This window comes from Mus caroli, unplaced genomic scaffold (assembly GCF_978045245.1).
Source record: "Mus caroli unplaced genomic scaffold, Mus_caroli_1 scaffold_2, whole genome shotgun sequence".
NCBI lineage: Eukaryota > Metazoa > Chordata > Mammalia > Rodentia > Muridae > Mus > Mus caroli.
This window is the reverse complement of record NW_028227257.1, coordinates 21,564,382-21,576,424: the sequence shown is the minus strand read 5'-3', so window position 1 is coordinate 21,576,424 and position 12,043 is coordinate 21,564,382. Positions and strand designations below refer to the sequence as shown.

Below are 12,043 nucleotides of genomic sequence, written 5' to 3'. Positions count from 1 at the left end.
CAGGCTTAGAGGTAATGAAGAGGCTGAATGGCTTGATGCCTGAAAGCTTTTCTTTTCTGTAAGGAGAGAGTCAAATTCAGAGACAGATGTTGAACAAAAAAAGAGAATAAACACAGAGCATGAAGAGAGAAATAAAGGTCTCAAACATACCCTTTGGGGAAACAGAGCAGCACGCTGGGAGGACATGAACCTGTGGCCCAAGGGTACTAAGGACTGAGCCGAAGTCGGACTATAAATGTGTAACACTGTAAAATGCTGGCACTGGATGAAGTCATCACCCCTCACTGCATTAGGACCATCCAGTCTGGTGGGTAGGCTTGCAATTTTCTCCTTGGTGTCCGTCTCTATCTGCAGGAGTGAGTACTCCTAAATTCAGTGGCCACAGGGCTTGCAGGCCAGAGGAGCGTGGTGTGTGTATGGGCCATGACTTGGTCATTTCAGAGCTGTACTGGATGGTACGTGAGAACCACGAGAGGGCTCCCACACATAGTCAGATACCTAGAATGTGCCATCGGGAATTCCTCACCCTGTGAGGAAGGGTATTTCTGGCATCTGTGGCTCTCATGAAACCAAAGAAAGGATTCTAAGCCTCATCTAGATCAGGAAAATGCCAAATGTGGATGCCACAAGCTTGGCTGAAGACCACTGACACTCCCCTAGGACTGGCTTACACACTATCTGTGGCATCTCCTGCCCGAGGCACTTGTCATTGGATTAATGAGTAGGAAAGGAAGCTAACTGCAGTCAGAGACAGGACACACATTTCAGACTCTTGGGCTTTTGTTTTTTTTAATTGTTTGTTTTTTTGAGACAGGGTTTCTCTGTATAGCCCTGGCTGTCCTGGAACTCACTTTGTAGACCAGGCTGGCCTCGAACTCAGAAATCCACCTGCCTCTGCCTCTCGAGTGCTGGGATTAAAGGCGTGCGCCACCAGTGGTGAAGCTTACCTGTAGCAGAGCTACTACTAGAGGCAAATGAGAATGTAAATAAAAGGACCAGTTTAAAAAGTTCAAATGTACAACAAAAGGTATTTCTTACCATTAAAACTATGATTTTCCATATCCAAAAAGTCTACTTGATGAAATAATAATAAATAGATAATGGCTAATTCCTGAGACCCAGTGAGTGGTCTGGAACATCAAGCAGAATTAGCTTAAACCTGAGCAAGGGGCTCTGCAGGTAAGGTGCTTGCTGTGCAATACAATAACCCCAGTTCAATCTTCACTGAGAACTACATGAAGAAAGAGGTGTGATGGTACGCATTTGGGGTAGAGAAAGGATTGGGCCTGGCTGACCAGTCAGTCTAGCCTAAGGTGTGAGCTCAGGGTTCTAATGAGAGCTTCTGTTTAAACAAACCAAACCAAACAGATAGAGAGTTCCTGAGGGATGATACCCAAGGCCTCCATACACTTGTGCAACCACATACATACAAAAACAAACAAACAAAAAATCACAATAGAGACCTAAGAAAAGGGAATGAAAAAAATAAAACAATGGCATTTTTTCCTTTTGGTATAGAAATTTTTCTTCAAATAAAATGTTCAAGTGGGTATCGAGTATATTACACATAAAAGTCAGAAAGGGCTGACGCTAGGACAATGGCCTTGGGGCTCTGTATCTCTCTTAATTCACTTAGAAATTTCAGAAAGATAACTAGAGGGTGGGAATCCCTCAGGGTAGCAGATCCCAAGCTCAGACTGTGTATGGACACAAGCCTAATGAAACGGAAGGAATGGCATGTTCAGAATGGCTTTCCTTTGTCACTTATGACCCCCACTCAAGCTAGAAGCCTTGAGATCTCTGCTTGCTTTCATTTACCTCTTAATCCCACCATTCCTTCAATTTTCCTACTTCCACTCTATCAATGCTTTCCTAAACCAACTTCATGCTGGGCCAACTATAACAGCCCACCTCATCTTTGCACCCCTTGTCCTGTGTGCTGTGTCCTTCTTGAATTCGCACTTCAACTGACAACTATTCTAGAGCAGGGCTCTGGGAGGATGAGGGCAATCCTATAATCCCATACCTAGAAGTAAGAAGAGGCCCTGGCAGACATTCAGCATCTTACAAACCCTCTCTCAAGTAGGGTAGAGTAGGATATGACAGATTAACATTCTTACCGATGGATGAAAGTCAAATTACAAATTAAGTGTGTGTGTGTGTGTGTGTGTGTGTGTGCGCGCGCGCGTGTCTCCGACCTCAAATTCATGGCAAACCTCCTGCCTCAGCCTCTGAAGTGTCTGGATTAGAGGAGTCATTATATCCACCCAAAAGACATTTCTTAAAGCATCCAACACCCGAGGGAACAAAGCAGACAAGTAGACCAACAGTGCAGAGGAGGGGGTACTCAGAGTGAGTCCATCTACAGCTCCCTACCCCAACTTGGTACAAACTTTGGGGGCCTGCACAGGTTAGAGCTGTCACTGGAGAAAAGAGAAAAGCATAATGGTCTAGAGACAAATCTAGCCTAGAGAAATGTCAAAATATAAGATTCTGGAAAGGCTGTTGCTGAGACAGAAACCAAGAGATATTTTGGTGTTCTTTAAAGCTAGAGTCACAAAACTGGAGGTTTGCCCTCAAACTTTAGATATGTGATTGATGACTCAGCTCAGTCCCTCTTTAAGCTCAGTCTTGGCTCCTGTGTGTGATGTGTCTCTGAGAAGACAATATTATATGGAACTGTATATGTAAGACACTGTATATGTAAGACAACCCTGAACTTGTGAATAAACAAGACCATATAACGGATACTCCACAGGAAAGACAAGAAAAGCAGACCCATGCCATACAAAAATGCTTTCAGAATGAAGACACGCCTTGGGGTATAGCTAGGTAGCAGAATGCCTGCCTACCAGGCTGAAGACCCTGGGTTTTAGACTAAAATCTGAGGGGTTCATTGCTGTCAGGATGCACAAAGGAAAAAGTAGAGTGGAAAAATGAACCTAGATAGAAGCATGGAAAGTAGGGAGAATGAAGAAAATGGAGCAGGTCCACATAAACAATGTTAAATGGCATGTCAGTCATCATCTTGCAGTTTACATGGTATGACACTAAAACCGGGACAGAGTTCAGTGTTCTGAGGATCTACAAGTGCCAGGAAGTGGCAGATAATCTGTATCTGATACATTGAATTGAGATGTCAAACACACGTCAAAATCTAGAGGATGTGCTCTTAAAAGAATTGTAAAATACCCTCCTTACAAGGGCAGTGGAAGTGGGATAATAATATTTCTGATTAATCTAAAAGAAGGTGAAAATGACCGTGTGGTGGTGGCACACACCTATAATCCCAGCACACAGGAGGCAGAGGCAGGCAGGTTTCTGTGAGTTTGAGGATAGCCAAGGCTACACAGTAAAACTCTGTCTCTGAATAAGAAAAAAAGGGGCGGGGGGGGGGGGATCAAAAAAATAAAACCAACAATGAGTCACTTAGAAAACAAATAGTAAGATGGCAGACATGGCCCAATTAGAACACATTCTTTCAGAGCTTCTTTCAGCAATGCTACTGACATTTTAGCTGGGTGATAATTTGCTGATGGAGGGCTGCCCTGAGAATTGTTGGGTACTTAGCAGCTTTTTTGGCCTTCTGATTTTAGATGCTATTAGCATTTTCACTGCTATGACAACTAAAAATGTCTCCAGGTATTGCCAACTATCCTGTGGAGGCCAAAAATCACTCTTGGATGAGAACCACTGAGAAAGTCCCCATGATCCCAATCAAAACCTCAGCAGGACTTTCCTAGGAAGTTAAGTCAGTCATGGGGGTGCATGCCTGAACCTCAGTACTAGGGAGGCTGAGACAAGGTAGTCTGAGTCTGAGGCTAGCTTGGATTATACAGTAAGACTCTGTCTCAAAACAAGTAAGCAACTACACACCAACAAACAAGAAAGGAACGGGCTTCAAATGATTCTGGGAATGTAAGACCTAGACTAATAAAGACAACTCTGAAGAAAGAAACTGGAGAACTCACCTAATCTGATTCTAAGATAAATGTACCTGGAATGGTATACTTTCTGCATACTGCCATAAAGAAAGACCTATGTATTTTTGGAAATGAGTAAGGTCTAGTGTTAGTATCTTACATAGAACACTGCCCTGTGCTGTACATACTTGGCAAAGGTGATAGTGAAATGCAGTGGAAGAGATAAGGTTTCTCCATGTGGCCCTGGCTGTCATGAACTTGCTTTGTAGACTAGACTGGCCTCAGACTCAAGAGATAGGCCTGCCTCTGCCTCCCTAGAACTTAAAGAGTGCTGAGGTGCCATCACACTTGCTCAAGAATGACTATTTCAACTAAGGATGCCACATTACTTGGTTCTGCATATGAAAAAAAATACAGTCATTTCTACTTATCTATGGGAATGTCCTGTAAAATCCCAATAGGTTCCTAAGACCAAGAATATATTAAATTCAGCCGGGTGTGGTGGCGCACGCCTTTAATCCCAGCACTCGGGAGGCAGAGGCAGGCGGATTTCTGAGTTCGAGGCCAGCCTGGTCTACAGAGTGAGTTCCAGGACAGCCAGGGCTATACAGAGAAACCCTGTCTAGAAAAACCAAAAAAAAAGAAAAAAAAAAAAAAAGAATATATTAAACTCTATTATATACTCTTCTTTTTCCTACCAATATTTACTCTGAAAAGGTTTTATTAATAAAGCAGATTAACAACAGCAATAATAAACTGTGTGAATGCAGTCTATAATAAATGAACAAGTCTATGAATGTGCTCTCTATTAAGGACCACATCTGTGATCAACAACCTAACACGACCTAGAATCAGCTGGGAAGAGTCTCAGTGAGGGATGTTTAGATGAAGTAGGCCTGTAGTAATTAATGTCTGTGGGGAATTGTCTTGATTGTCGTAAGTGATGTGGGAAGCTGCGTACAAGTGGGTAGCATTATTCCCTGGTATGGGGTCCTGGACTTTTTCAGAGTAGAAAGAGCTGGCTGGACACTAAGCATAAAGGCATTCATTTCTACTTTTTCTTGACTGTGGCTATGATGTGACTAGCGGCTTCAAGTTCCTGCCACTGTGAGCGAAAATATATTCTTTCTTCCCTAAATTGCTTTTTTTCTCAGGGTATTTTATCATAGCAACAGAAATGAAACTAAGAATATTTTTGAACCATGAAAGTCAGAACTGTAGATTATGGTGACTTCTTTCTCTCATACTATATTTAAATGTAGAATGCAAAACAAAGAAAAATTCCCAAAGAAAACAAAGGACAATACTTCTGTGACTTCAAAGTGGGCAAACACCCAATTCCCAGCTCTTTCTCCCTCAGGGTCTTACTATGTAACATGAAGGGCCTTAGCCTTCCTGCTTTAGCTCTCAGAGTACTAGAATTCTAGGCATAACACCCAATCAGCAAACATCCCTTAAACAGTACCTGTAAGTCTAGAATGGTGCCTCACATTTATAATCCTGGGAGACTGAGGCAGGAGAACTGTCCCAAGCTCAATGCCACCATGGAGTGAGTTTAAGGCTAGCCTGGGCTACAGAGTTAAGACTATCATAAAACAAAACAAAACGATTCCTCAAACACAGAATATTAAAACAGGATACATAAAAGAAAAAATAAAACAAAAACACCCTGATGTGTTGACTATTGCAAATAAGAAATACTCATCAAAATAAGACTACTAAAAGCTGAAGGATGAAGCCGGGCGTGGCGGCACACACCTTTAATCCCAGCACTCCGGAGGCAGAGGCAGGCGGATTTCTGAGTTTGAGACCAGTCTGGTCTACAAAGTGAGTTCCAGGACAGCCAGGGCTATACAGAGAAACCCTATCTCAACAAACAAACAAACAAACAAACAAGCTGAAGGATGAAGGGATGGCACAGCAGTTGAGTACTTATTGCTTTTACAAAGGACCTGGGTTCAAGTTCCAGTACCCATATGGTGGTTCACAAGTATCTGTAACTCTAGTTCTAGGGGACCGCATTCCTTCTTCTGGCCTCTTGGGCACCAGGCATATGTGTGGTGTACATATAATACCCGTAGTCAAAACACTCAAACACACAAAATAAATAATAATAAAAACTGGACAGAGTGGTGTACACCTTTAATCCCAGTAGTCAGGAGACAGAGGAAGCTAGCCTGGTCTACAAAGCAAGTTCCAAGGCAGCCAGAACTACGTAGTGAGACACTGTCTTAAATAACCACAACTACCACCATCACTGTGTATATAACAGGGGGAAAAGAGGAAAGGAAAATAGTAGATGCTGGCAAGGATATGAAGCAACATGGTCACTCAGGAAAACTCTTTGGCAGTAGCTAATACTGCAGGAAAGCAGGTGTGCTCCATGATCTAGCCACCCCACCCAGCAGAAACACCTATACAAGGGCCCCAAAAGATGTGTTCAGGATGATACCACCCACTGTCAACCTGGAATGGAAGCTATCAAATGTATACCTATGGAAAATGATGCTATCACATCTCAATGAACTGCCACCCAGATTAAGGTTTACTACAGCCAGGCATCTAAAGAATGGGCTAAGGATCAGAAATATAAAGCAGACTTTTGTAAGGAAGATAGTATAACACATTGCTACTTTGATATGACTATAAAAGGCAATCATATAGCTTTATGGGGCGACCATGAAATCGTGCTTGTGTGACAATATGTCAATTACAGAAGGAACTGTTTAGAGATTTAGAGCCTTAGAGTCCTGGATTCTACTCCTTTAAAATACAGCTCTGATTATTTAACATGGGCTGCTGCTGCAGTTTACAGTTTACCTAATAGAACATAGGTATCTGGCCCAAAAAGTGACACAGGGATGGACAGTCAAGCTGAACAAGTAAACAATGGGGAATTCGGACAGTAGCTGAATAAACAGAAGCAGGAGTGGACAGCCATGTCTGTCTGCTAGCCATCTAAAAGCTTCTTAGTTTAATGTGCCCTTTGTGGTCTTAGAAGTGCTACTGCAAAGGTGGCAGATGACGCCTGACTGTGGAGAGCATGAATCACGTCCTCCCTCTGCAAGCTTTCCTGCCTTATCTCAGAGATGTGCCATACCAACAGTGGTGAATCCAAAGGCTCACTTTGTACAGGAAGCACCATTGTCTCTGTTTTTGTTTTTTTGTTTTTTTTTGAGTCAGGGTCTCTCTACATAACTCACTCTGTAGACAAGGCTGATCTTGAACTCAGAGATTCACCCACCCCCGTCTCCCAGTGCTGGGATTAAAGGTGTGCCACCATGTCCAGCTTCTTTACTGACACATGAAGGAGAAGAGGGCAAATCACAAGGCACTCACCATATTATACAAGCAAACACTCTGCTAAAGGAGCTTGGAAGTGGAATGCCAACAGAGAAGTGCTCACAGAGAAGAGGACTTACACTGAGGAAGGAGGACCACGCCTAAAATCCTGTCACAAGAACAGGCCAGATAGAAGGAGAGACAGACACAGTGGTGTATGCCAGGCTTCACACTGCAGTGACATGGATGAGATCACATGCCAGGCTTTCCACTTACTGTCCCTGAATAAGTTCACAGCATACTTCTTCCTGGCCTCTTCCAGATGGGACTTCAGAGTGAGGCCTTTTCTTTCTTTCTTTCTTTCTTTTTTTTCACAGTCGCCCTCCATTTTTATTATTGTCATCTTGTTACAGAATTACAAGATTACAGCGTCTTTGTAGGAAACCATCCTATCTCAGCGTCGTGGGTAGGTGAGCAGGTGATGCCCTGGAAAACAGGGAGGCCTTGGTGGCCTCCTTTCCATGAGCCTCCGAGACCTCGAGAGGTCCTGCTGAGAAGCTGTGGCCCCTGCAGCGCCGGCCTGATCACTTTGACCAGGTCTCCTGGAACTATGGACAACAGGAGCCGTGAGGCCTTTTCAACACCACTCTCTGAAACTACAACTCACCCTGAATCCTCCTTACCTTGGTCCTCCCAATCTCCTTTCTCTGCCTTTGATTTTCCTTCGCAGCACTTAGTACCACCTGCGGAAGCAGGTCACCTACCTGTTTTACTTTTGGATTCTATCCAGGATCTCCTCCCTTCACTCAAATGTAGGTTCTAAAAAGCATGATCTTTGCTTAGCTAGTTTCTTGCTTCTGGCCTTGCATATTTTATGTTGCTAATGGCCATGACCCAAGGTCTGGTTCTCTCACTTGATGGCACTCTGATGAAGCTATGTTCGAACTGGATTCTGGATAAAAACTACCATATTCTTCTCTAAGAGTTTTCCCTCTGGCAATTGATCTTATTCACGATGGGACAACACTGCAGTACTGTTTTTTGTTTTTGTTTTTTTTAAATAAATAAAAAGTATTCTTTTATTTGTATGAGTTCACTGTAGCTGTCTTCAGACACACCAGAAGAGGGCATCAGACCCCATTACAGATGGTTGTGAGCCACCATATGGTTGCTGGGAATTGAACTCAGGACCTCTAGAAGAGCAATCAGTGCTCTTAACTGCTGGGCCATCTCTCCAGCACCCCCCCCCCCAATACCCGTACTATTTTTTGAGGTAACCAATCTTAGATTGTGGCTGTTCCTTCCTTAGGCCACTTTTAGATGTTAAACCCAAACAGGGCTTTTATGATGTGGGTTTCAGTCCAGGTTCTCCCAGAACTTGGCTATGTGGTTCCCATAAGTTTTAGCTTCCTTCAAAAGAATTAAATTTGATATATAAGATAGTCTGCAAAATTTCCAACCTCCAATAATTGCTGTTGGAAAGGAAGACTAGGTTTAGTTATAGAGACATGTAAGAAGTTCCAATACAAATTCCTAGAGACAAAGAAAATTAATATTTTTTAACTTTTTTTTTTTTAAGGTTGACTGGGTCTTGAGAGAGAGGCCTCATTGCTGCTCTTGCAGAGGATCTGAATGCAAATCCCAGCACCTACATAGTGGCTTACAACACCTAGGTCTTCAGTTTCAGGGGATCTGATGACTTCTGACCTCCATAGGCACTGGGTGTACTTATGGTACAGAGATGGTACGTACAGGCAAGCACTCATATGAATAAAATAAAGAAATAATGTTTAAAAAAATTAACCATTCTATGGCAGGCACTGTACTAGGCATTTTTGTCTTGAACTTGTTACTATGGATGTGTATATGTTTGTATACAAGAACTCATGAATGTAGATGCCGGAGGTCGACATCAGATGCCTTTTCTCAACTGTGTTCCACTTTTATTTTTTGAAATAGGGCATCTCAGTGTATCTGAAGCTCATCAACTCTGCTAGACTGTTGGTCAATGAGTTTAAGACACATTCCTGTCTCTACCACTTGGTCTCCTTCCCCAACTCCAATATAGGCTTTAGAAAGTGTGATTTCTGCCTTGCTGTTTCTTCCTCCTGGCACCAAGTGGTTATTTTCTGCTGCTAGTGGTCATATTCCAAGGCAGGTGGTAATCTGACTTGACGGGTTGTGCTAAGTGCTATGGAGAAAAAGAAACTACCCCTAGTGATAGGCTCCCGGGCCACACCACTGTTCCCAGATTTCCATGTAGGTGATGAGGATTGGAACACAGGTCCTTATGCTTTAGTAGCAGGTACCTTACCTAGTTAGCAATTTCCCCAGCCCCCATGCTAGGTTTGTTTGAGACAGGGTCTCACTATGTAGTCATAGCTGGCCTAGAACTCACTAGTAGATTAGGCTGGCTTCCCTCACAGAAACCCACCTGCCTCTGCAGGTGCACAGGTACTGGGATAAAATTCATGCACCTTTGTATGTGGCCATGTTAGATATTTTATGTCCATAAATTCCTCATCCACAAACTGAGGTGCCCACGCTTTAGAAGAGAAGGAAGGCCCACACAACAGGTATCAGACAGAGGATTTGTTTCAAGCCTGACTCCAAAGAATATACCAATATTCCTTGTACTGTACCAGGGGTTCCCAGGCTGGCTGCTCGTCAGAATTAAGGGGCTACAGTTTAAGTTCAGCTTGCTAGGGCTCCATACTAGATCTACTGCAATCTATTCTGAGGGGGCCAGTTAAAAGTCTGCAAGGTCAGCCAGGAGTCGGAAGGAACCGTGCAACATGCAGTCCATGCAGAGTTTCCTTCTGAAAGACAGGAACTCTGCAATGAAAAAGGTTTAACATGCCATTGACAGTCATGTTCAGGTATTTGGAGGAATGCTGTCTTGGGTTCATATGACAGTTTATTTGTCTGTCTCTGCACTAAAGGCCATATTCACTTAGAATCTCAGCTTTGCCTAAGATCCCCTCACTCAATAAGTGAGCAAAAGAAGTTAGATATCAAACTCTCAGCACACTGAAGTACTGTTGTGTCCTGTTTGGCCTTCTTCCTAGCTAGAACTGGTAAGTTACAAACCTACAAGGTACAATAACCATTGAAATGGCTGCATACACAGATATAAAAACATCATAAGTAACTCAGATGAAATTCTAAGAGTTGTTCAAGCAACCTGTGGGAAGGCTGAAAAAGATAACAGAAATAAAAACAGAACCAAGAGGCAGACTTGAGTTCTAACATGTCAATAATTATGTTAAATGTAAAGAGCTGAAATATACTAATTAAAAGGCAGAGACTGCCAGAATGGATTTTAAATTGAGATCTAATTATAAGACTGTTTACAAGAAACTCACTTCCTATAAGTTATAGTTACATGTAGGATGAGAGCCAAAGGATGGAGAAGATATCACCATGCAGATGTTAATTAAAGAAATAGGAGCTCTATTAGATACAGACTTGAGATCAAGGTTACCTGAGACAGAAGGAACATTATATAACAGTTAAGCAGTAAATCTACTAAGAAATGGCACTTCCAAATTACATGCATAAAACAACAGCTGACAAATGTGTGAAAAATAAAAATAAAAAAGCTACAAAGTAGGCATAAGAAAAAGTGGAGGGATCATCACTCCTCAGTCAACAACTAATAAGTAACCAGGCAGAAAATCATGAAGGACACTGAAGAAGTCACACATCAACAAGGACAGACAAGGAGTCACCCCCACTCCCAAGAGCGATGCTAGGTATACAACACTCTACCCCACAATAGCAGAATATACTTTCTTTTTAAGAGCCTAGAGAACAATACTAAGATAGATCATAGGGCTAGAGAGATGGTTTAACTGTTAAAAGCACTTGTTACTCTTGCAGAGGACCTAGGTTCAGTTCCCAGAACCCACATGGTGATAGAAAACTATCTGCAATTCCAGTTTCAAGGGATTAATATTCTCTTCTGACCTCTGTGGACACCAGGCACACGTGTGCACATACACTCATGCAGACAAAACACTCACATGCATGAAAGTTGAATGGGTGCTTGAAACAAATGCTTTGTCAAATACCTGTTCTCTGTGTGGGTCTTACTTCACCTTCCCAAGGCTTGGGCTCTTCATTTTGTGGATGGGGAACTTATGGAGTTCAGTGCTGGGAACTTAACTCAGGTTCTCTGCAAGAGCAGTGCATCCTCTTAGCCACAGAGCCATCTCTCCAGTCTCTAACCTCAGCACATTTAATAGAACTGAAACCATACAGAGGTTGTTCTCCAAGCATAATGGAATCAAGTCTGAAATCACTAGGAGGGTGTTTGGAAAAAAGTCTCAGAAACATGGCAAGCAAACAACACATGGAACAAAGAAGGCATGAGAAGAGAAACAAATACAATGAAAGAAATGGATGAAACAAGCATATCCCATTTCCCCTGGGTGGTGACATATGCTTGTAACTCAGCACTCAAGACAGTGCAGCAACAAGGAAGTGGTGGACACTTTTAAACAAAGCCCTCAAGAGGCAGGTCTCTGAGTCCCAGACCTGCCAGGGTACATAGTTGTAGATCAGTGGTAAAGCACTAGCTTAGCATGCACAAAGGTTCAAATTCAAGTACTGTGAGTGTGTGAAACCAAAGAGCACATGCAGGGTTTTGAGGGGGGTGTGTAGGGAGAGAAAGAAGACCCAGTTAACAAAAATGAAAACACCTATAACCATCAAGAAGTAGATTGATTATTATTTATTTATTTAATTTATTTTGTGGGAGCTGGGAATTGAAATTGAACTCAGGCCTTCACACATGATAGGTAAGTACTCTGCTACTGAATTATATATTCCTACCC

At 42.6% G+C, this 12,043-nt stretch overlaps 1 protein-coding gene across 2 annotated transcripts in view; it reads right to left on the bottom strand.

Annotated features, from left to right (window-relative positions):
- Positions 1-12,043, bottom strand: part of Tti1 (TELO2 interacting protein 1) — a 46,963-nt gene that overhangs the window by 28,008 nt on the left and 6,912 nt on the right. The window contains exon 1 of one of the 2 annotated variants that reach the window (XM_029474484.2): positions 11,279-11,419. The exons of the other annotated variant lie outside the window; for it this stretch is intronic. The gene's annotated coding sequence lies outside the window, so the exon portion shown is untranslated. Of the gene's footprint in view, positions 1-11,278; positions 11,420-12,043 lie in introns of those variants that run through there. 2 annotated transcript variants of the gene reach the window in all.